General features: G+C 45.1%; 1 protein-coding gene across 2 annotated transcripts in view; it reads left to right on the top strand.

Moving 5' to 3' along the window:
* LOC118220327 (thyroid hormone receptor alpha) overlaps positions 1-26,520 on the top strand; it is a 133,131-nt gene that overhangs the window by 55,560 nt on the left and 51,051 nt on the right. For both annotated transcript variants that reach the window (XM_035404169.1, XM_035404170.1), the window contains exon 2: positions 6,927-7,002. The gene's annotated coding sequence lies outside the window, so the exon portion shown is untranslated. The remainder of the gene's footprint in view (positions 1-6,926; positions 7,003-26,520) is intronic.

The raw sequence follows: 26,520 nt of genomic DNA, 5'->3' as shown, positions 1-26,520 counted from the left end.
TGTCCATGCCCAGAGCAGGTGCTGAGTTAAAGTGCTAGAACAATAAAATACATTGAAATTGGTTACCCTCGCACTGGCTAGTGGTCTCAGACATATTGGGCCTCATTCCCAAACGTGCATACAATCATAATTGTTCATTAACTGTATTTACACGTGTTTCCACAAAAAAGTTTAGTTCACTTTTAGTTTAGTTCTAGTTTTAAGAACAGCTTTAGTTTTGTTTTTTTCAGAAACACAATTTTTTTATTTCATTTTATGATATTGTATTTTACACCTAGTTTTTATCTTAATTTTAGTTCACAATAATAACCTCGTTGGGAACAAAATTAATTTAGTTTATTGATAAAAGTGACTGATGATGATAATTGATAAATATCTATAAAGACCCACAAGCGCGCTGCTAAACCCGACACTTAGCAGTGGCATATTTGCTGCTTTTGGATTACTTTGCTCATCGTGCCTTGGGGAGAGAGCACATCTTTAGGGACTACACGGGACGTGTTTTCAGAGTGATGAATTGCTGATGTTTACACACGACCCTGAGCGTGGCATGCCTTTTATGGGATTTCTAGGGGTTTCCTTATGCTTGTCAACATTAACAGTGAGATCCAATTTACGAACAGTTGGGATTCATCATCTGACACACCTGGGATATGCATAAAATCAAAGGTCTGCACATCTTTCATGAATCCCACTTTGTTTTTTGTAGGAAAATAAGAAGAATTTAAGAAACGTATCTAATTCTGAATGCAACAAATACTACCGCACATGTTTGCCTGAGAAGACCTTTGATCGCGATGTTGTCCATTTCCAATAAGAACAAAAGTGGGAGCGCAGATATTGTGCTTTTCGTGAAAGCCTGCTCCCAGACTGACGTTGGGATGAACTCTCGAACATTGAAATGCGGCAGAGCGCTGTAACTCTGTATGTCCTCAGATTTACGTGGCTCTTGAAACAATAGATGAAACAGGAGGTCCTGAACTTTCAAAATCTCAAATCACTTAGGATGCTTGAATTTAGAAATTGCTGCTTGGTTCCAGCTACCAGCTACTATGTTTTTTTTTGTTTCTTGTTTTTTTGTTGTTTTTTCTTTTGTTGTCCCAGACAGGCAGGGGGTGGGAGGGGATTATAAACAGATAAAACAGGTTCAGCTCTGGTACACCTGGTGAGTTTACTGTATACATGTACAAGGAGGGTGTGTGTGTGGGGGGGGGGGGGGGGGATGGCATTGTTTGGGTGTATGTGTATGCGTATTTGTGTGTGTGTGTGTGTGTGTGTGACCGAGTATCTATTTTGTGCACTCAGCAGACTAGTGGCTAATGGATATACTTAATTTTTAAAAAAGATAAAAAGATTTTTCTTTTTAAACTGAATAATAAGCAAGTGCCATCTGGTATGGGGGTTGGGGGTGGTCAAATAATCTTCTCTCTGACCCTGGAATGTCTCTGTTCATCTATTTCTTCTTCAGATTCAAAGTGCTTTATTGGTACATAACATTTTCTTTTTCAACAACACAAACAAACCGTGATTTTTACTCAGTCAACTGTAAAATAAACAAAAAACATTAGGAGGTGTGTACAAGCTATCTTCAGTTCTCAATGATATTTAAAGAACGACTGACATAAACAACAATGTGCTATGGCTTGTTGTCATGCAGCTGAAACTTGTCAGTAAACATTGTTATAAAAATGGTATGTGACCGTGATGTGACCCACCTGCTGTCTCTCCCGTTCTCAATTTACTTATGTACTAATGTACTTTTGAGGCTTCTAAAATCAGACCTTCGCCCTGTGTGTCTGTGTAATGTAGTTCAGCAGTCAGCAGGGACTCTTAATTTAGCATGACGAAAGACCAACGTGACACACATTAGGAAGGAAACAGGTGTAACTTTGCATGGCCATGTGGTAGACCCCTCCAGACAACATGGAAAATGGCATCTACAGGGTGTCTACTGTGTGCCTGACTCTTTATAAATGGATGATTTATTTTTATTTTTGTCCAGCTCATTTTGGATAGCAGTAAGACTTAAGTAACAGACTTAAGAGAGTCATGTTAAAGAATAGTGCAAGTTCTCTAACAGAATGAATTCAAACAATTTACAAATGATGACCTGGCAAATGCATGTGCTATCTGTTCATTGCTATTAAGAAATGCTTGGCTAAAAAAATAATACAGAAAAGTCTACCCTGATGTGCATAGTAGGTTACGTGTACTTACTGGTAAAGTTGAAAACGATTGTAACAAAGCCAAAAAGACCACACAAATGGGTTATTATCTTTTCCACCTGATATTTTGGCTCTAGCCTTTCCCAGGGTCGTGAATGGAACTCAAAAAGCATAGGCTACTTTTATACCTGTAACGATTTTCAGCTTTGTTTAAAATGAAAAGGTGTCCTGTGGTCAGGTGTGTCTATTCACAAATACTAACCATATAGCCTATCAGTTTATCAGGTAACATCAATAGAGTTATCATTTGCTTTGTGGGGTGGAGTAATACCTTTTCAATAAAGCTGGTATTTACTGTAGAAATGAACAGGTTTTCCTATACAATGTGCATAAGTAAACACATCCTTAAACAGTATGGTACACTATGTACGGCTACAGGAATGGGGGCTTGGACAGTGTTGTGCCTGCAGGGCAAGCAGAGAACTGCTCCAGCTCCTTCTTTTAACTTGTTAAACTGAACTCCTAGAGCAACTCACAGAAGTTCATTCCATTCCAGCTCTTATGAAAATCCCCCTGGATCAATCCCAGATTTTTTGGAAACTGGATTTGTAGTGAAGGGAGTGAAACTTCCACCTACTCCTACTGTAGTGTTTGTGCATTTGTGTGTTTTATGTGGTGTTAAATGGTGTGTGTGTGTGTGTGCGTGCGTGCGTGTGTGCGTGCACGTGCTTTTGTGTTTTCCTTGTAATGGGAGCTGTAGACCTGTAAAATCACAGTGTTCTCCCTGTCTATAAAGGAATGAGACAACAACATTAACAAAAACTTTGAAACTTTGAAATATAATTTTATTGTACTTCTCCTTTAAGGGTTGTGATATAGGAAGGTAGCTTCCCCTCTGAAAGCCCCAAATGGGAAGTATGACCCCTAGTGAGGGTTGTCTCTGGCTGCACCCGTATTTGGCCTGGCTTCTTAAGTGGCTCCACTGAGACATTACAGACAAGACTTTTGAACAATGTAAACTCCTGTAACGTAACCTGTATAACCATTTAAGTCGCATAAATGAGCGAATGCAATATAGCACATTGGAGTATTTCGTAAACGTGCGGGCTATTAAACAAAGCTGGTCTAATAACAAGTGTAAAGGAAAACGTGAACACAGGCACACACCAACATGCCCACATTCATTACTGCAGTTTATTTGTTTTGGTCTTGATCCAAGTGTGGCTCACTGTCGTATACAAGCAATACAAGACACAGTCTATTTGTATAGGGAGGAAGTCAATAAGTGTTGGAGAACAAAATGAGTCAGACATAATCAATTAGACACATGTAGTTATACAAGTGAAATTACTATGCATGAGCCTAGATTAAATCTCAATTGAAAATAGCAGTGGGACTGTAGACACTGAATGTTTTGCTGCATATAGGCTATATGCAAACACAAATACGTATAGTCTGAAATTATTTGAACAGTGACACAATTTTTCTTGTATTGGCTCTGTACTCCTGCACTTTGGATTTGAAATGAAACGATGAATAGGAGGTTAAAGTGCAGAATGAAGGCAAAAAGCCCCAGAAACACCAGGAATTGAAGATGGCTTATGTTCAGGCCTGGCAGAGCATCTCCAGGGGAGATACCCAGCATGTGGTGATATCTACAAGTTGAAGACTTCAGGCAGTTATCAAATACAAAAGATTTGCAACCAAGTACTAAATGTGACAGCTTTATTTGAAATTATGTTAACCCGACCAATTACATTTGGTCCCACAATATTTAGGACTGTGTATAAAAAAGGGCTGTAATTCCTGCACAGATCACACAATATGGATGTACCCTCAAATTAAAGCTGACAGTCTGCACTTTAGCCTCATATTTATTGTTTCATTTCAAATCCAGTCTGCTGGAGTACTGAGCCAAAACTTGTGTCGCTGTTATATTATACACTGTGTGTGTGTGCACATGCATTCATATAAGATCTTAGATGGACCCATATATAGGGCTGAAATGTACCGTGGTAAAAATAACACCAGTGCAACAGCTGTAGAAAGACGGCTTATCAAGTCTACCAATGAGAAACTTTCCTATCTGAGAACTGAGGAGGATTCAGAATTCATACCTTTTTGTCATTACAGGAAAGAAAGCACATAGTAGTAAACTGGGGGGTTGGGGCGGTGTTTCTCCTGGCATCTCTAAGGAAATAGTAATAAACCTGTGGGTTCCACTGGTGGCCACAGGCTGTGGCTACTGCCCTGGGGCAGCCTCAACGTTGAGCCCAAAAATATGATAAAGCAAACAGAGTCGCTGGAAAAGGAGCATTCCTTGTGCCCCTTCTCCCAGGTTCTGCTCCAGCATGCAACGACAGGATGTTTCCCTTTCAACATGAAAAAAGGAGAAAAAATGCAGGCACCATATAGCAGGCTAGCATAAGCAATATGAAAAAAGGCCCCCGAAACCTTTCCTGTGAGGTTTCTGGGCCAGGGCTGCGTTTTTTGGAAGGAGTGTCAGAGCCCTCCTCTATTCTCTATTCACTCTGTGTCCCAGCGGAGCGCGGATTCGCCAAGTTCGGGAATGTGGAAGGCTGCTGACGGGATCCATTGGGAGGATTTTTGCCATCATTTATTTGAGGATTGTCCCCATTATTATTTCTGGAAAATGTCCCAGATTTAATTTTTTTGTTCACGTCTCCTTTTGTGTTTTTTTTTTATGGTGCTTGCCAAGGCAGGACATTCAATCTAATCATTGTCCGCTGAGATAATTTGTCGGTAGGATTTCTGTGACAAGACACAAAGAGACTCATTCACTGTGCACTCACCAGCCTAACAGGGTTGGCACCAACCAAGTTCCTAAAAATAAAGCAATGAATTGTTGCAGAGCCCGGCTAAATAAAAATCTCATCTAAAACCAACCAGTTAAACAAATATAGATGAAATAATATTAAAGTCAGCCTGTTTGATTTAACCTAATATGGCGTGAAGCGCAAGGAGCGATAAGTTGTTCCAAAAACATACGCGAAGATGAAAGATGTGGATGAAAAATATGGTTTCCTTCTGTGGCGGGGGGAGTACATGGCAATCTACAGAGCTGCTGACTGATGTGTCCTGGCAGTGAAAGTCTGTATATGGATATTCTGCCAGTGTGCTGTTTTTATTAGGCTTACATATTATTAGTTTAATATACTTTGTATTCAGCTCGTTGTCATAGTTTTGCCATTGGTCTGTGTGGGGGGGTGGGGGCTGTCTGTGTTATGAGCCAAGAGAAACTGTGTAATCTGGCCAGCTAAACCATCCCCCCATATGCTCAAAAGTTCTGCCAGAGAGGAGTGGGAAATATTAATTTTCCTGGATCCTAGAGGCCAGCGAAACGGCGCTACTCCCGATTTCTCACCTTGACCCTTGACTTGGCCCTCTACAGCCACCACGCATGTCACCTTGTCTGCAAGCCACAAGGGTTCACTGCCCTCTGACCCCGCTTGCTCAGGCGCAAATCAGGCGTGTCCACACACCCCCTGCCCCCGCCCCTCTGTTTGTATGTGGTATTAACAGGGATTCTCCTCTTGTGTGCCATCTTGACCCTTGCCTCGACTCCCTTGTAGAGAAACATAATTACATTAACAGCTCCTTCTTTCAGCAGGCCTCGGCTTGTGCAGGCCCAGTGGAAAGGAAATGTTTAATTGTGTTACTCCCCCCCCCCCCCCATAAAGAAAGTAGAAAATTATGCAAAAAACAAAAGGTCCGTTCAGGGCTGATTACATAATAAGATTAGCCTTGTCAGCTAAGATCTAGGGACTGGTCAGTCTCACCCAGCTTGCAGCCACCACTAAGCTTCCAGGGGCATCTGTTTCTGAGCCCACTGTTGTATTCTTGTATTTCAGTCATCAGGAGCATAGCCACAAAGCTACTTTCTTTCAGGGGTTTGTAGTCGAAGAAAAAAATCTTGGAAAGGTCATAGGTACCCCAGAACCCCTGATCTCAAAGAATGGAATGAGGAAATGATCAAGATTACATTATATGAACACATGTTGGGAAGAATTAATGGTGAGGGAAAAATGAAAGAGACATGAGATCGATTCTGTAAATCTTAAATGAAAACAAAAACATCGACCTCATACTGTACTGTACCTTTTATGTCCACCTTGTCTTCTGTTTATTATTGTTTTTATCTTATATTATTGGAATTATTATTTCATTTTATTTATTTTGTATTTCCTGTAAGGAATGGCTGTATCCTAAAAATGTACAAAAATGCTGCAATATACTGTATCTGTACCATTTTGAATTACAAAAAAGAAAAAAAGTTAAGGTCATAAGCAGTAGCGCTTAAAAATTACCAAAAGAGGCTGTAGATTGAATATTAGCTTGTTAATACGCATTTCAGATTTGGATTTGGAATGTTCTAGATGGCGGGCACCGTATCAAAGAGGAGGCTAGTATCAAACAGAGGGTGTTTTCTGGGCAAAATTTGCATTAATCTCCATTCTTAAGTCACAAAAAAGATACGAGTGCCAGTACAAGGGTTGCAGAAATGCTGGCCCTGCAGATGCCTTGAATGTTTGGGTCGTAAAAGGGCCGCTTGTTTGGGGTCGATGCGGGAAAGCAGGAGAGTTTTCCTGTTGAGCCATCGGGAGACTAAGCAGCTCTCAGGAAAACAGGGGTGAACATTACCCTTTGTGCCGCCATGTTTCATGTTTGCTTTCCATGCATTATTTTCTTCTCTCCATGCCCCTTCCCCTCCCTGAACAGTCCTCTGTGTGTTCCTCACAGGCGGCAGCCTGCAGTCCCAGCCAGCAGAGATCTGGGGAAATCATTAACCAGACGCTGAGAACAGGACACTAGTACAGTAAGTTCAACCATTTTCTATCTTCCTGCCATGTTCACATATCCAGAAGAGGTCGGGGGCAGCTGTCAGAGGAGAATGCCTCCCCTCCGTAAATGTATAGCCATCTCTGCAGGGAAATCTCTGCACTCCCCCTGATCACATGCCAAATATTCCCAAATAGGGTCTGATTGCCAGTCAAGCTGCTGTAGAAATATGCATCCCTCCTCCATCTGTGTTTTTTTAAAATAATGCACTTGCAGTCTGGTACCGAAGGCCCTGATATTAATGGTGACAGTGCTGACCAGGCCACGGTCAGAATCCAGAGAAGCAAATTCTCGGAGTTCAAGTCCGTGACGTGGAATTGGCCTGTAATTTTGTCAGGAGGCTTCAGCCCTGTCCACACCTCAGTTTTTCTGGGAGATCACTGCACATCTGGCAAATAACATGCTGATCTGTTGTTTCCCAGAAGCAGGATGATAAACTAAGATGAAAGAATAGGTCTGGAGCTCATGGATTTTCAGCATTATCGTGAACAAACTGCAAACGTCACTAATGTTTCAACAACAACCATGTATACATCGGAGTCAAACCACAAGGTTGTTAACATAACATAACAGAACATAACATAACTTAATGACGAGAACAGGCCATTCAGCCCAACTTTCTCACCATTTTCCTAACACTAAAGTGTAGCAAGTGCTTAGTTAACCTACAAACTAAATAGTATCTAGCTCCATATCAAGCCTGGTCTTGAAAACCCCCAGAGTTTCTGCGTCTACTACATTGGTGAAAAGTTAGTCTTGTTTGCAGATTGTTAGTAAAAAAGCTGAATACCCATGAGCTTTAGACAAATTCCTTCATCTTAGTTTTTCTGGGGCCTGCAGTCCCAGAGGGAAGAACGTCTCAGTGAAACAAGTTTGAGCTCTCAGTCCTTCTTCAGTTTCCCCCATTTTATCCATTTCTGTTCAACTGAATGCAAGCAGTGCAGATCTAGACAGTACCCTACTATTAATCTGCACAATAGGCTCCTAGTGGAATGGCTGCCAGGCAACCTTTGGCCTGGTGACTTGCCTTTGCCAAGAAGGCAGGCAGTCCTGAAAACAGTGTTTAGTCCCTTTCCCTCCCTCCTCTGGGCATCTACTTCTCTTCACCACAGTACTTTCTCTGCAGTTCTGCAGAGCAGCTGTGAGAACCGGGCCCCCGTAATTAAAAAGTAATCCTGGCCTAAGTCCGAATGCATTAGCCAATGCCAGAAAAGGAAATGTTTTGTGTTGGCCAAGCGGAACATTCAATCGCAGGACAGATGTTTGGGAAATATGCCTCGGAGTACTCCTCGTGCTCTGCCCTGCTAAAACTCTGAAGGAACCTGTGTTGGGGGTTTGGGGGGGGTGTGGGTGGGATTGTGACATTTCCGGAAGGGGCACAAAAGGGGCGTGCATGATGCCGAGTTCTGTTGTCCACACGGAAGACCAGGGTCTTTTAGCTGGAGCCAACCTGATGGCAAGGCACCAAGTGGCGAGTTCTTAAAAAACGTGGGGCGATACAGACGTGAATGAAATTCCAAGCCTCTTGGAGCTGGCTGCAAAATGTGGGACAATGTTTTGGGCTGGGGACCGGACAAATGGTAGTTCCCTCTGATCAGTTAGCCAGCAACAGGAGAGCCAAAATCCCTTCTCTTTTCTGTGGCTATTCTTGTGAAATCTTGGCAAGTGAAAAATGACTTCATAAAAAATGCTGTAGTTGTTTCCAAAGAAAGAGGGGGCCCAGACCATCCGGACAGGGAGGTGCAGAGGAGTGTGGCCAGATGCTGCTGGGGGGGGGGGATATTTTTGACTTGCATCATAAGCGTCAAGTGTTCAGAGCTTGGAGTGCCAAAGGGAAAGGGTGTTGCGTGGAGGGACAGGCCTTTTGGAAATAGTCGGTCCTCACTGTGTGGCAGGCAGCCATTCTCGACGCTTCATAATATCTGACTGGCTCAGGCGCTCAGCCGCACCTCTGCAGCAGATGGCAGCTGAAGGAGCCTCATCTTGCCCCCCTTGTCTGCTGAGCTGAATCCCTAGCTGATGTGGAGACATGGTGTAAGCGAGGCCATGGCATTGACTGAAGGATGAAGCTTGCCACTCTCCAGATCGCCACTCCGGCACGGACCCGCACGGCAATTAAGGCTGCTGCCTGAAGGTGCTAATCTTGATCAGGAGAAGGGGAAGTGGAAGAAGAGAGTTGGCATCTTTTCATCTCTTCTGAACATGGTTTTATCTTGTGGTCCACAGCTCTTATTGCTCCCGTCAGTCGGCAGAGCTGTGTCTGATGTATTGCAGAGTTTGGACATCGCACTGAGAGACATGGAAGCCATTTCTTAACAAGCAGTCAGGATTTGATGCCTTTTTGTGAGCCTTCTTAATAGGTCGATTTATGTCCTCTTTGCTTAACTGGTTGCTATGTTGGGGAAGAAAAACAGGGAAAGAGAGATGCAATTTTATGCATTTGGGCAGATGTCGTTAGGTTAAGGCAGAACAGCTTCCGATAATCTGCTGCGTGCATTCCAGGGGCGGAGCAGCCACAATGCAACAAGTGTCCCACATTTTGTGAGGTTCCAGTCCAACCATAGTGGAGCTGTTCCGAAGAAGCGAGGGCGGGGCCCTTGGAGGATCTGTGGTTCCTTCTATAACTCTGCCCTGAGCCTGCTCCATGTTTACTTCCCCACCCTCGTTGCCCTATGCTCTTCTGTCACCGTACCAGGATGACTGTCCAGAGGTTCTGAACCGCTAACCAAGAGCATTCAACCAATCTCACTGGAAGGTGAAAAACAGGCTTCTGTCACTTTAAGTGGCTGGCTACTGCCATTAGCTCCATTATCATTTGGCATAGCAATGTCTCTCAATCAGAATAGTGATATATTCCCAGCTGATTTTGTGTGAAACGGGGTCCTGATGTGCTTTTTAAGCAAGTGTTTTATGTGCTTTCTTTCTCCTTCTGTCAAGCTTTGTACAGACAGCTGTTCTTACAAATGAAAGTCATTAATAAATCGTAATTTGAGAATTTGATTAAAGCTGTTTAATGTGTTATTGGAGCTATCCATTGTTTACCAATTCTGACCTGCTGTTCAAAATAAATACTTTAGGAATTTGCCAATGGATGAAGAAATGTTGGTCATGTACAATTCCAGTAGACTATCATGAGCAGACAGACTCAAGCACACAGAAAAAATGTCTAGCGTTAAATCCACTACAGCAGTATCAATATGAGACAAATATGTACTCTGTTACAGGTGAAAGTGTTGGAAGCCGTGTGTGACAGTCTCATTCTGGGGGGATGTTAGGAACCTTGAGCGCTCTCAACCCTGGGTCTGCCTGATAAACAGGTCCAACAGCAGTAGGACAGTCACCTGGATGTCAACACGCATGTCTGCTCTTATCTGTGACAAACGCCAGTCGCCTGGCTCCTTGCCAGAGCCCAAACACCTCCCCCTCCCCCATTCAACAGCTGGCCCGATTAGATTCCCAACGACCTCCTTGTTTATCGCAGCCTCTTCTCACATCAGCGGTTGTGTTTCTGTTGGGGGGTGGGGGGGTTCTGCGACTCCAGCAGCTCACGCATTTTTAAGGCGCATATTATTGTGTATTATCACATGAGGAGACCTCAAGCAAGGCACTCAGACACTCACAAAACGAAACATCGTGCCTCCCATTTTCCCAGAATGTGAGCCAAATTTGTTTTTTTGGCCTAGCAGAACATCGTCCAATCGGGTTCCATTTTTCATGTTATTGTTAGGAACTTTAGCTGTGATCGATCTGCCTGGTCAGCGGCCTGCTGCCCTCCCCATCCTGCTCTGGAGGCATCTCAGTCATGTTAACAGTGTACCAATTTAGCTTGGGTGGATATATCTGCAGGGCTCTGACATGCAGGGCCTGTGATTTGTGCCCCTGTAAAGCCGACGCTGTGCTGCTGGTATGTTCCCGTTAGCGGGTGACCGACATACACCCATGTTCTCTCAAAGCTCTACAGCACTCTCAACCTCCTTTGGATAACAGCTTCCAAAACCCCTCCTCCTAATCCTGCCCTGTACCCCCACCCCCCTCAGCACACACCCACACAAACACATGCACACACACGTACACACACACACATGCACGCACACACACATACATACACACACACACACAGACACGCACACGCACACATGCGTAAACACACACACGCACACACACATACATGCACACACGCACACAAACATGCACAGACACACACACACACACACACACTAGTACCATGTATAACCGTTGTGGCCCCACCCCTTTCCTCCCTGCCCCCTTTCACATGCCCCCGCAGAACACACACTCGCCTGCGAAGACTTGCACTGTAACAACAGCCAGAGCCTCAGCACACACAGATACCCACACATGCGTACACACACGCACACACACATGCACACACACACGCACACACACATACACACGCACACACACATGCACACATGCACCCACACGCACACACATGCACACGCAGACGCACAAACATGCACACACAGACACACACAGCCACACCCACAGACACACATGCACACACATGTGCACACAGACACACACACACACATGCACACACAGACACACACACCCACACGCACAGACACACATGCAGGGTCTAAAGGGAGTGTTACAGGGAACAGAATGTACCATGTCTCGCGGGCGTGGCATAACCGCGGCCCCTCCCAACAGGCTGTACCTGTCTGTGGAGCTCCCCTCCGGGTGGGTTGTTTTCACGGGCCATTGAGTCGCATCCCATGCGTTCCCCAGCTCCTGCGTTAAGGAATGGCTTCCTGAACCAGCGCTGGAAAAATTAGACCGTGGGCTGCTCTAAGCTCAACTGCAAGCCAGGAACTTTTCTTCCCTGAAGTTTCCACAAGCCATTTTAGCAAAATAAGCGTGCCCCCCTTCCAGGCCTCTTTCTGTGTGATAAATGACATTTCACGCTGTGAATGGACGCTGTATCATTAATCCTTCACCCAGAACACCCTGCTCAGAACCCCTGAGCTTCCTTATTGGAGTAGGCTGACGAATAAGTGCACATTCAAACATAATGTGCCCCCACACCCCACTTCTGCCACCATGTCTGTGCGTTTGATAACTTGCTGACAAAAACTTTTTCTGTAAGTTGCTATGAAGCTCTTAGCCCCTAAGAAACTGGTACTGACTGATCGTACTTATTAAAAATAGTAATTTTGTTGCAATAGTTATTCTATAATAATAATAATAATAATAATATTATTATTAGTATTATTGTTATTTACCCTGATGGAACTTTAAATGTATTGATGTAGAATATATAATAATGATAATAATAATAATGTACATATTAATTAATTTATGCAAGATGAGTTAAAATTGCATTATTAGCATGCAACTTAAAATGTACAGTATATTAAAGTACACATGAGGACATATAAAACATATTAAACATCAAAATAATTACATGGCTTAGCATTTTTCATTATTATGGTGGCTTGTAAAAATAGATTATCAATGAATGAATAGCAAAGACATTAATGGATCTTGAATTCAAACTCGCCTCGTAGCACTTATTTTAAATGTCCCATCATAATGCCCTGCTTTCATTGGAATCTGACATTAGCTACTGCTCCAGTGCTGGGCCAGGCAGGGGTAGGATTGATCAGTGGTTCCGCCTGAAGAATCTGTGGTGCCTACCGCTTACCTGCCTTTGGTAGGGTAGATATCCTTGTTTTGTATCTAAATCCTAGATGAATGCGTGCCAGCTCTCTGCATACGTTACATTATTGTAAGCGCGTCTGGTGCTTGATGTGGTCGCCATAGTGAACCACGTTCAGCGGGAGGCCTTCAGAGCTCCATGGAGCTTCTCCACCCTAGCTTCCCAGTGATGGAACAGACTCCCCACTCCTCTCTGAACCACTCACTGACTGCCAATTTCCCGCTGTTGTCTGAAGACGCATCTCTTCAGACTACCTTGACTAACTAACCCCTGTCCTCTGCAGGGTTACTCCCAATCTAAGATCACTCTTATATCACTTGTATTCTTGTATCTTGGTGTTCAAGCACTTTCCTGTTACACTTCATCTTCATCTAGCACTTTTGTGTTGTACTTGTACTACCATCTTGATGTGCCTTACTTCTAGTTTAACTTCCCATAACTATACTGACCTAGCCTATGCTTATTGGTGAACTAGACTTGATGTTCATGGTTCATGGATAACTGAGAATTAATGAGAATTGCACCTTATTGGACCTGTGTTCTGTAGTTGTTCGGTGTGCACTTATTGTACATCGCTTTGGATAAAAGCTTCTGCCAAATAAATGTAATGATGTTTGTGACCTCTCTGCTGTGCCGTGCCCAGCTATCCCCACGCTCACTAGCACTCTCCTTCCGTGGTTTGCCTTAATTAAGGAAATGGCGCCTTGCGACCCTGCATCGCTGACCCCTCGTCCCGGGGTCCTGGGACTGCTTCTGCCGGGGGGAGCCCAGCAACAGACAGACCAGCCATATTTGTTTTTCGTTTTCAGCCAGCGACAATGTGGAAATGTGACTCGCCATGAATATTCAGGCTGAGCTCACAGATTGAACAGCTTGTTCATGAGGTCATCCAATAAACCATGTGTTCATGCGATCTGGGCATTAAAATTAGTCTCGTGTTGCAGTCAGAATCAGTCCTGCTTGATCGTGTCGCAAAGGGAAACGCAGCGCTCTCTCAGGTCTCAGGTCGTTTTCTGGAGGTGAAGCACACAACAGTGTCATCACAATGGCTTGCAGCCAAAACACATCAGCTTTTAAAATATTTTTTGCTTTTGTTTTGTTTTTGCTTTCAAGAGCGGCTGAAATTTGCACATCAGGTCCTTTATGGCAGGTAATCAGGCCCCTGTCTCTTCAGAAGAAGTGGGACCCTCTCGTTCTACCGCCAGCTGTGTTCGGCACCTCAAACGAATTGCTGGAACAAGAAAACACAGACTCGTTTACAGTAAGCAGCGCACTCGGGCTGACAGTGTATTTTTCACCCAGCCCAGAAAAAGGGAAAGGTACCGCCCGTGAGCGACTTGCCCAGCCTTCATAGTTTCCCAAGCTCCCTTCACACCGCAACCCCGAACGTAGCGTGCGCAGGACAGAAAAGCAGTGGGAGCCGCGTAGCCTGATTCTGCACGGAGGGGATTCGGTACTGGCTGGAATTGTGGCATGGGCGAGCCCTGCTTCATCCTTCACGTTACCGTTTCTGTTTCTCTGATCAGGTAGTTACAGTGATCGCCTCTCCCTCCCCCAAACCCCCCGACCCCCCAAGCCCCCACTGCCCTCTCCTCCTCAAGTTCACCTAATGCCCCCCCCCCCCCCCTCGCTTATGCTGTTTAAAATTTGAAACACATTTCCCCCCTAATGACCCTAATCAATGGCCTCAGCTGCAGGCTTACCTATGTGAGCCTGGCCCCTCCCCATCGCAGGAAAACAAATTATGGTTTGTGCATTGGAGCAGTTCCTGCTTGGAGGGATTAGGGTCATTACAGCATGACAGAGCACCCCAGGAGTGCCTTATAGTGCATTATAACTTTAAACTAGAACCTTAAAGAAATGCCAAACCAAGAAAACAAACAACTTGCTCATTAGAGCGTTTCCCCTATTACACTTCCTTAAATCAGAGCCCAAAAGTAAAATATCGCAGTTCGCCTGGGTAAGATGTTTGTATGCATTCAGCACACATAGCAGCGAGTAATAGCTTTCCTGTAAGAGGTCCTGGAAAGTTCTTAATTGCTGTCAAGAGCAGTCTAATTTTACATTCCTCTCTATACGCATCACTAAGTCTATTTTCAGAAGTTCTTTATGCAAAATATTCCAAGTGACATACAGTCTCGGTGCCAAAAACCAGTTTAAGCTAAATAATCCATGGGATGTGACAGTTTAAATTCCCTAAGCACACTCATTTAACAGTAGTTTTATTACTGTATGAAGAACATCTAAAAGTATGGGCTGCCAATTGTAAGCTGTTGGGCATTTTCCAGGTCAGTGGTGTATGGTTATTGTTTTGTATAAAGGATCAGGCTAATGAGGACAGAAAAAGGTGCTTACCGTTCCCTCAGGAAATCGGTAGGTAGGTGGATGTGGTCCTCTGAGGAACACGATCACAGCGGTCAATAACTGCTGCAACCCAGACTGCGCATTTACTGGGGATAACCACACGCTGGGAGTGCTATGCAGGAGGGATCCCCTCCAAGGCTTCAGTTGGCCTCTACATGGTGAAATGTCCAGTGTTAATTCAACTCTAACAGTGTTAATTCAGGTCTTAACGTAACATTTGGTCTTACATTCCAGAATGGGACCATATGTTAGGTTAAGAGCTGAATTAACAGTGTTATAGTTTAATTAATACTGAACATTTTATTGTGTACTCTGTGACTCGATGAATTGTGACCAGAAATATTTCAGTTAGAACTCTGGACTGGTGGGCGGTGAACCATTCAGAATGTGAACTGGTTTTCCTGGGTGAATTTGTAAGGTCAAAGAACAAAAACCTCCTTTGGTGTCCTTATATTTTTTATATATTAACCAAGTATAAGTCAGTTTTTGCTTGACCAGTCACTGAAATAGCAGTCTGGAGCCTTTATCTCACCAGACAAGCTTGAAGGATTAGGTTTGTGGTCCTTGGCTTCTGTTCTTCCTTCTGTGTGTGTGCATATGTGTGTGTGTTTGTGTGTGCACGTGTATGTCTGTGCGTGTGAATGTGCACGTGTGTGTGTGTTGTAGCGTGCGTGTGTGTGCGTGTGTTGTTGCATGCATACGCATGTGTGTGTGCGTGTGTATTGTTGCGTGCATGCACGTGTGTGTGTGTGTGTGTGTGTGTGTGTGTGTGTGTGTGTTGTTGCTTGCGTGCTTATGTGTGTGCGTGTGTGTGTGTGTGTGTGTGTGGGTGTATGTGATAGAGGAACAATGTCAGGTTCGGGCTCCTCTCTCCCTGAGGCCTCCGGCCTCCAGCGACACTGCCGGAGTTCTCTCTCTCTCAGATGAACCGCCGCAGTTTCCTGCAGCCGGCTACGCGGCTCTCCCTGAAGTGTCACCTTGACCAGGGTGTGAAAGAACACCAGGTTCTACCTCTCAGGACATCTCTGTCAGACACTGAGCGGGTGCTGGCGCGTGCCCCCGGCCGTGTGCCCATGCCCACGTTCGGACGCTTGTTTGTAAAGAGTCTTGGGCTGATGCAAACGGGGGACATTGTGTTGGGGCAGAAGCGGGTTTTGCTTATGGGGTCCTGCAGGGCTTCTGCCACCTCTGCCTGTCCTTCTTTTGGTACGTTCCATTGCCTGTGCCTGAGAAGAGAACACTCTGTTCTCTCTCGGTTCCCTCTCCCTCCCTTTCTGTTTCTCTCTCTCCCTCCCGCTCTCTTTCCCTCTCTTTTTCTCTCTCTCTCGCTCTCTCTCTGTCTCTCTCTCAGAGTCAGACCACAGTGATGCGTTTCCTCATTGCACATGCAAACGCTATGTTGTGATTTGTCTGCCGATTAGCTGCACACAGCTCCGGGAGAGTAGCACAGATATTATCGCACGCTTGTCTAAGTGTGTGTTCGAAGAATCGTGTGTCCAGTCTAGCGGCGCGCTCTGTGATTGGCCCGAGCCCGACAGTGAAAGAGAACAGAGGAGACGTATTAATCACTAATAGAGGAATGGACAATCAATCTCTCTTGTTATTGTTATGTCAGATGCCTCAAAAGGCCCACCTTCTCTCATTAAAACAAGAATAACAAAGTCTGAGGAAGCCCGGTCTGAACAAATGGTTCTCTTTGGATAACCCTGCCCTTCCATAGCTGTTGCTATTCTACTCACATCCCATTGTCGTTGTGACACCCAGGAGACATTCTTACGTACTTTACATCTGGCTGTTTCAGGTGAAACACGTTTTACGGACTGAGATTTTAGCCGTTCCAGGTCCCTGACTGCTTGCCACACTACAGTTTAACACACACGTGGGACAGCTGGTGAAAGGAGTTCCTCTGGGAAGCCACGCAGGTGAAGGGGCTTTATTTGCGGCCAGGTGATGCACAATTCAGCGTTCCTGTCTGCTTCGGTTAGTGGGCGGTGTGGGCACTGAGAGCCCAGGTCACCTTCCGGTCGGCGAATCCGATCTTCCTCAGCTCTGGCTTTGCTTCGCATGTACAATGGGCCATGTCTCCCCGGGCCCGCACCGCCCCTGGTTTTTCCTGCTCTGCGCGGGCTCTGCGCTGATTAGTGGAAATTCACTTAATGGGTTTGATTTAGTGGCTCGGAAGGCAGCGTCCATTCCAGCTCTCCCCACCGCAGAGGAAGAGAAGCAAGGGGAGATTCTTCATTTGCTTAATAGAAAATGCCGCCGATCGATACCCAGAGGAACGGAATCAGCGGTCTCTGCACTCAGATCCTCCTGCCCACTGCCCTCCCTCCAATCCCCCCCCCCTGCCACACCCTTAATGCCGGCCCCTCCATATTCCAGTTCAAACCTCAGCAATAAAAGAAAAACCAATGCACAGCTATCGGGGCATGAGATTTGCTCATGAAAAATTCCCAGGAGTGAGGGAGTGATTAGGGCTACATTGCTGAGCTGTCAGTCTCTGCAGGTTCACAAAGGCTTCCTTTTCCTCTCCTGCTTCCTCCTGTGTGGGGCCGCGGGAGGTCCACTACGGAGGCAAAACCGGAGGTGCTGCCAGTCAGAGGCCCCTGGGTGACGTTCGTCCTCCACCTCGTCTGCCCTCCTGACCCCCCCCCCCAGCCGACAATAAGCCCCCCTCTTAATCCTGCGGCTCGCTAGTACATGGTGGAGGGGATGTCCAGGATTTTAACCACACTGCATGCGCTTTACAATGCAAGTGTCGTGGCTTTCCTCAATTCTTAGACGGCTCCAGGGCAGAGAGACCCTTCAGACGAAAGGGCAAATCAGAGGCCTTGCAAAATGACCGTAGTGAAACCATGGTCGGGTAAAACCAGGAAAAGCACTGAGGACTGAGTATGAGAAAGCCTTATTCCAGTCTCCTTGACTAAATGGGACACTAAGGCAAACACATGCTAGTTTTCAGCATTAATTTACATGGCTGTAGAGGATAGAAGGGTCAAGCCTTAGATTGTGAGTCCCAAGTACCATTACTGAGGTTTTGGTTTTTACGCATTACACCCTGCTAGTAGTGTTTTCTCAATTATTGTTTTATGATTTTTATTTTTATTTTTTTGCTGGTTTTACGATTTTAACCTCAATGTTAGTGTCAGCAAAAATGTGTGGCAAGTAATCCCTGACCCCCATGGTTATCCTGTGAACATACTGATGTCAGTCTTCAGCTTAGCTGGGTCAGCAGCGCTCAAGCTTGGAGAAATGGCAGCTGATGATTTCAGGTTCAGGCAATTTTTTTCACTGTTAATATATTGAAATATATTGATAGAATATCTAAATAATGGAATATATTCATTATTTTACGAACAATGGTGTGTGATCGTATGTACACTGGAATATAAAATGTAAAAGTATGTGGTTCTTTTTACTGTTATGTTCCTTCCCCCACCACTTTTCAGCTACCAGAAATGTTATAAAACAGTATTGTGACTTAACATTTCATAATACAGGGGTCATCCTGAATTAGAGAATGAAGTGCAGACTTAAGCACATTTTATGCACTTAACTCAAAATCATATCCTGATTCAGAGTACTGATTGAGCACCCTCTGAATACTGATTGAGTATTGAATATTGATGGGATATACCTTCTGAATAACCTCAGAGGTGATACGCCCTAAAACCCTCCTAGTGGCCAATAAGATGCTTTGGCTCTGTCAGTCATGTATTCTGGTTATGCTTTGTTTTGTTTGTTGTACATTATGGTACATGTTATTGTTTTATTCTAATCATAGAACAAATAATAATAATGATGTAGCTAAATTAAAATCCAATCTCTTGGGTAAATTGTTCAGGTATTTTTTTGAATTGTCTTATGAGTGGGATGGTTATGCTTCTTTGGTTATAGAATAATCAAGAGGAAAACAGGCTATGTTTGTATTGGGGTGAGTTGGTTGGATTCCGTTTTTAGCATTTGCCTAAATTAGCTGCCTGAGAATTTAAAGAACAGAATCGGAAGATGTACAGTACTATTATTGTTTTATTGCCAATGGCCTTTCGATTACACTTTACCTATTTATTCCTGATATACCCAGAAGACAGTGAGCACACAAGCACGTTGTCATAATACCAAAGTCTTTAAACTATCAAAAAAGTCTTAGTTATTGGCTAGCAAGAAAGCACTAGTTAGTTAGTTAGTTGGTTAGTTAGCTAAGTACCTAAATGTTCCTGACGTGCACCAACAAAACCTGCATTGTAATTGGTTGGGACTGGGAATGACACTGTAGCGTTATCTTAATTAATTTATTACTTCATTTGTTTAATTCATTTCATTGTTGTGAACAATATTTATGCTGTATTCAATATGTAAATATTAATGTAGCTGTCATATTGCCAATATTGAAATTGCCAATATTCATATAAAAATTATCATGATGTTGAAATATTGCTGGATTTTTTAAATCAATTGTAGTAGTAAAATCGCACATTCCACACAATGTGAGTGGGTCAGGGACAATTGTGAGTGGGAGAATGAAGGGGCCCTTCATGTTATGTAGGGGCTTCTAGGGGCCCAAGTGGTCTGCTGCTTCCCACAAACATCTCTTTAGCCGCGTTTCCACCAAAAGTACCCGGAACTTTTAGTCCCAGGAACTACTTTTCAAGGAACTAAAAGGTTCTTTCAGCCCATTGTTGTCTGCGTTTCCACCGCGGTCTAAAGTCCCGCGAAGATTAGGCAAATTAGCCCACTGACGTATGAAAAAGCAACGTTGTCGTCGGTCCATCTGTCCTATGATTTCTTCTGTAACCCCACACTACCACCGAAGTAGCCTGCATTATTTTCTAATAACCAGGACAGCCCGGAGGGGTTTATTCCACTTATATACAAGCAGGCCAATAGTCTGATTGTAACTGTTTTATATATCCTCTCAAACACATTCATTATGTTTTTATGCGAACATTCACTTTCATGTCTTGACATTCGAGGCGACAGAATGCATTCACATTTCCAATATAACTGGCAACAACAGCAGAAAACATGCACACGTTGTAAACAATTTGCTGTTTGATTACTTTCTCATCGTCAATTCCATATAGGCTAATCGCAAAATGACAAGAATAGAACGAAAACTCGGACTTGCGTGAAAATTTAAATTAGCAGTGGTACAGCCACCGTTTGCTTTCCTTCGAAGTTACTGCTAGCCGAGCAGCGAAGTGTGCCCTCCAGATGCGAACCACGCACCATAAATTAGTCCATAGTCTTCCTGGTCTTTTTGTGGAATTGAAGAATGGCAGAGTAAAATTACGGCAGTCTGAAAACGCTAAAGGGACGATTACTAGAATTAACCTGTTATTTTACCCTGACAAAAAGTGCGGAAGGTGATTTCCAGTTTGCTTTTACTGTATCACCAATGTGAATTACGCAGAACTACCGCATACCTCACATAACTGTATCAAACGTTTTGAGTCAATTACAACGGGCTAACAAAGAAAATCCGGAAGAAAATATTCAGCAACCGAATTAATCCGTTTGAATGTTTTTGTACGTAATATGCTGTCCCAGCACGAATGCTTAGCATTTTATAAAACGAATACTAAAGCAAGAAAAGAACAGAAGAGCACACGTTATAATTCCAAGACGTTGGCCAGCTATAACCAAATCTAGGCTACTGCGCCACATAACATACAAGTTTGATTTGAAGTTATTATGAAAATAAATTGTTTTGCGGCTGCATATTTTTAAACATGGCGGTTGAAATAAAACACTGCAAGTAGTCGACCAATCAGAAATTTTCAGCGCTTGCGCCCCACCCCAAAGGTGGTACTTTTGGAAAGTACTACCCCCCGAGCAGGAACTTTTTTGGGGGTAAAATAAAGCCCCCGGAACTAAATTTAGACCCTAGTTCCTGCGGTCGAAACGCACTGAGTTACTCAAAAGGTTCCTAGTTCCGGGGTAAAGTTCCTGCGGTGGAAACGTGGCTTTTGATTTTATTGCTTACACCAGCTGTCCAACTGCTCACTTATAGTATTAACACATCAAATTCCATTGCAAGTGCCTTCTGACCTTGTGTCCTTTAGAAATAACATATATTGTTTTGTTTTTTTTCAGTTTCAACTTGCTTCATTTAATTTGCCTTTGAATGATGCTGTCAAACAAGTTTGTTCCAAAATAAGCCTCTGTCATGGACTTCCATACCTACCAGGGTGTGGAGACTCTGACAGACGTTAATTCACACGTCGTGAGTGACAGGAATAGACCCTCGCTGACCCTTGTCAGGCTAAGCTGCTTAGAGTCTCTGAACTGAACTGACATGAAACAAACTTAACTGAACCAAACAATGCTGATCATTCTCAAGATGACCCACCCAGGAAAAGGTTTCTAGACAAGACGGACCTGTGACATCTCCTACATGGCATTCCCTTGGACAACATCCGCAAACAGGAGATAGCAATGCTGACACTGTCTTGGATAGAGATTATACGTTGCCCTGACTTCACTCTGATTAGGAGTTCATGGGTAGGAACTGGTGAGATGGTCACTTTCATGACCATTCATAAGTGGCTTTGGAACTTTCTGAGGAAAAGAGAGGACGCTGGGGAGTAAAATAACCAATTAGATGACAAGGTCTGTATATATTAAAAATTGTAAAAGATAAGTGTAATTATTATTGATAAGAACTACATACAATAACATACTTTTATATTTATAGAAATAAAATGAATGTATGCCTGCTTATCTCTTTAATTGTGTATTCGCATAAACATTTTCTTCTCCAAATAAATTAGATGTAATACTATTATTATTGCAATGCCATAGAATTGTTATTATTGCCAACAAAAAATAAAAAATAAATAATGGATTAAGATGGGAGGAATTATGGTAAATCAATAATATAAAACAGGAAAAATAGGATTTCGGGTATTTATGTATTAAGTATTGAATTTACGAGTCTTTGTAAGATAGAATGGCACCTAGCCGACTGCCCACCAAAAATGCATTATTATTGGATTTTTTATATTTTAGTAAGAAAATGCACCAAACTGAAATGGGCCCAGAATGACAGTGCTGGCTCTGTTTCAGCAGTGGCAGTGTGACGCGGTCTGCATCTTTTCACATGTGGCTGTAACACCACCTGCCGCATGTTACACCACCTGCAGCATGTTGCACCACCTGCAGCATGTTACACCACCTGCAGCATGTTGCACCGTACAAAGCATGTTACACCACCTGCAATGAGGTACACCACCCGCAACATGTTACACCACCTGCTGCATGTCACACCACCTGCAACATGTTACACCACCTGCTGCATGTCACACCACCTGCAACGTTACACCACCCACAACATGGTACACCACCTGCAGCATGTTGCACCGTACAAAGCATGGTACACCACCTGCAACATGTTACACCCCTGCATCATGTTACACCAGCCGCAACATGGTACACCACCTGCAGCATGTTACACTGCTGAAAGTACAGTACACCACCTGCAGCATATTACACCACCTGCAGCTTGGTACACCACTCGAAACATGGTTGTGGGTACATGTTTAATAAGTGAAATATAACGTGTGTGTAAGTTGCCCGATATGATAATGTGATGGAAATTAAGAATGTAATGTTTAATCTGTGTGAGTCAGTCAGCCTGCTACCGCGTGGGATGGTTCTCTAAATCTAGGGTAGATGCTGCTTTGATTTAATTAGGTGTTCTAGAACATCCTGTTCTTTGTGCGCTCATCTCCTGAATAAAAAATGCATAGCAGGTTGAACACTGTGTCTCATGTAGGAGCTGCGTCTTTAACAAAGCAATGCCTTTGTCTTTTGGGATCACCCAGGGCTTCTGCTATTCATATTTTTCAGAAGAACGGCTTATTAACCCACGCCATCATCCATGACGTGCCACGTCGGTTTTTATGCCCATTGAAATACCTTTAAATGTTTTTTGACCAGAGCATGTGAGGTAAAGACAGGCCGTGCGCTGAGCTGCAGAGCTGTTGGTTGTAGTTGGCACTGTCGGCACAGTTCGTAGCCACGCCATGGAGTCTCCGGGGAAGCTTTCAACTGACACACATGCTCTAGAGTGCAGTGAGCGGCAACGCGACTGCGGCCGCTTATCTTACGGGCGCGTGCATCACCGCGGTGTCTGCACAAGCCCCGTCGCTCCTTGTGGGGGGCATTCCGTAATGGGGAGTCCCAGGGCTAAGCGGGCGGTGGCCAGTTTGTAGCCTCACGCGCCAGGCCTGCAACCGGAGTCGCGCCTGTCAGGTGAAGAAACACCTGGAGACATGAACGCCTCACAGAACCGCGCACTGGGGACTCTCATCCAAGGCTTCGAAGTCCTGTCCCTGCACAGGAAGCACTAGGATTTAATGGCCACCTCAACAGCATTCGCTCTCCGCAAGATTCCAGGGGACGAGAGTACGTGTTTGTCGGAGCGGCTGGGGCTTCCTGGCAGAACCGCGTTGGCCAGCTGGCAGAGGATCCGTTTGCTTGAATACCTTCTGAAAGGCAAGTAGGCCACAGGCTTAAAGGACGGGAGACGGGGGGCGGGAGGGTGGTGGGGGAGCTGGCGGGTCAAGGCAGAGACAAATTGTCGTCGCTGCGTTTTGTCCAGTAAGTGCTCCCAGGAGTCAGTGTCATAATTAACTGTTAATTGTCAGGCGGCTATGCGGTTGACAGCCCAGGGGAGAGAAACGGCACTGTTTGCATCAGCCACCCCAGCCAGACTGTCACATTATTGCTGCATAATGGAAGATTTATCAGTACATCTGGATTGTAATGAGCACATTCAAATTCCCAGGCAGTGGTGATTTGCATTGATGGTTTTGGAAATGTCGGATCCACAGCCACGTGTGGAAAAGGGCCCCTGTGGAGGGGTGTGGGAGGTGTCGGGGGGGGAGGGGGCGCTGTTTTATTGCGGTTGCCCTAAGGTCGCCAGACCTGCCCGGAGAAGAGGGCTTTTGGTGGAGCAGGCCTTCCAGATTGGTCTTATTGGCCGCCTTTAGCCGGCGGCTTGAGGGGGTGATATGCAGGGAAAAGGTCACACACTTCCCCCGCCCCTGGCGAACTCCGCTGCCATGACCACCGCAGGTCCGCCGGGGATGCGGTCGCGCTACCATGCTGGAGGGGTCACGCCAGGTCAGGGTGGAAGTCTGAGGCAGAGATAAAAATACCCGCCCTTTTTGGATTGCCGCAGCACACCCCCCCTGGGAGAAGGCTCTTTAAAGGGGGTGAAAAAAAATTGGCTAGCCCAACCCCCACCTGCTGTTCGCGTTGATATCTCCCCTGTTGCCCAGTGCTCTGTCACTTCCTAGGTCAAGGTGATTAGGCAGCGTTTGGTAGGGGGGGCTCTTTTAATAGGGCGGAGGGGGCACATGAAACCCAGGAAGTGCACCCATTTGCGTAGGACGGCTCCATTTGGCTGCGGCGGTGACTGTGGCGGGTGTGTGTATAGAAATCCGAATTTCTCTCGTCTGTTCCTGCCCTCCTCCTCATGCTGGCCCCTTTTCTCTTTCCAGCTCGCACCTTCATTCCTTCCATCTCTCCCTGTCTCTCTTACACTGTCATCCTGAGCCAGCTCTTTCCAATGCAGCTATTAAACACTGGGCCCTGATAAGATCAGGCAATGATTGAGTGATATGGCATGGAAGACATTACAGGCATTTAGCAGACTCTCTTATCCAAAGCGACTTACACAGGATTTTTTACATAGGATTTACATTGCATCCATTTATACAGCTGTATGTATACTGAAGCAATGCAGGTTAAGTACCTTGCTCAAGGGTACACCGGCAGTTCCTACCCAGGAATTGAACCTACAACCTTTTGGTTACAAGCCCAGTTCCTTACCCACTATGCTACACTGCCGCCCGGACATAATTCATACGGCGTGCTTACAGTATGAGACAGTGTTCCCTGCCGACAGCGGGGGGGGAAGAGCGCGAGAGCCTGATCCTGCCACCGCCACGGCACCCGACGCCTGGCCGACCACAGAAAGATATTGTCTACTTTTCCGCCTTCCCCCGCGTAGCATCACCCGCGTTGGAAACGTGATTCGAAGCCACCTTTCAGCATTGTGGCACACCGAGTTACAGTGCCTCCTCCCTCAACAGCCCCCCCCCCCCCCCCAGCCCCACTCCCACCAACAGACCCAGCCCCCAACTGCCTGGCTCGGATGAGCCGTATTTCAAAGATTATCGGGCGTAAATCTCCTCTAATAAGAAGACTAAGCTGTGTACAGTCGTAAGGAGATCCAAATGCATCCAGAACATCATGGCGGTTTTTACGGCATTATATCATCTTACCATGTCTTTTTGTATTAGGCAGGGTTTTATTTTGTCATTATCCTGGACTAATGAAAGTCAGAATTAAGAGAAATGTCTCCCCCAAACCATATGTGCAAAAAAGCATTTGCCCGCTCAGTCTTTCTTTTGCACTCTTTCTCATGCTGTTATTTCAACAAGGTGAAACCACAATGTATATCATGCCCTTAATAAAAGCTGAGAATCTGCATTTTAAGCACATATTGTTAAAAAATATATATATATCTATGTATATATATATATGGCTTTATCCCAAACATTATGGAGCTCACTGTGTATGCATACCTTTCTACTGGAGCCTGTGGTTGCCTTACTGGCCCAGGAGAAACAAGCAGGAATGAATCTGACCTCACCCTAACAAAGCATTTGCCATGCTTCAGGACCCTGAGTGGTTCATAAGGCAAGTCATCTGACACGGGTATGTCGCATGGCTACAGGGCAAGCTACCACTCCTACACTCCCACACCCCCACACACTGAAAGAGAGTAACCCCGTCCTCTGTTTGGCAACAGGAGGACAGGAGCGCAAAGAGTCCAACTTAAGGCCCCAAAAAGCGTTCTCGCAGACATACTTTTGGCAACCAAGACCTCTACGATCACAGGCACATAACAGGTCGATAAATCATAAAAATTAATCTGCAGAATTCACACGGGAGTCACCCATAGCCTCGTCCTCCACTGCCGCAACCCCTGTCAGTTGGGCCGGATTGCTATGTCATCCCTTAGTGCTGACTTGCGCTTGAATTTCGCTGCAGGGGATTGGCTAAGGCGTTGGTAGGATGCCAACATTTGACAGACCTATTCACCACAGGGCACTGTGCTGCAAAACATGTGCCCTGCACGCGATCATGTTTGAGGTGTGTTTTACCGGCAGTCTGCACGCAGGTATTTCATGAGCTCTAAATAACTTTCTGGCTACAGCAACGGTTACTTAGCCTTGCAGATGTTAGCCAGGTCACGTCTACAAGCTAAGCAGCGGGTGGCCTTAAATGGGCTCTCAGCGTAGCCTCCCACTGCGCTGCAGACACAGCCACCCCTCTCCATGCTGCTCCTGCACCCTCCCCTTTCTGTGCTGCTGCTGCACCCTCCCCTTTCTGTGCTGCACCCTGCACCCTCCCCTTTCTGTGCTGCTGCTGCAC

The sequence above is a fragment of the Anguilla anguilla genome, chromosome 2 (assembly GCF_013347855.1).
Source record: "Anguilla anguilla isolate fAngAng1 chromosome 2, fAngAng1.pri, whole genome shotgun sequence".
Classification (NCBI taxonomy): Eukaryota; Metazoa; Chordata; class Actinopteri; order Anguilliformes; family Anguillidae; genus Anguilla; species Anguilla anguilla.
The sequence above is the reverse complement of the archived record's forward strand: the minus strand, read 5'-3'. Positions and strand labels throughout refer to the sequence as shown.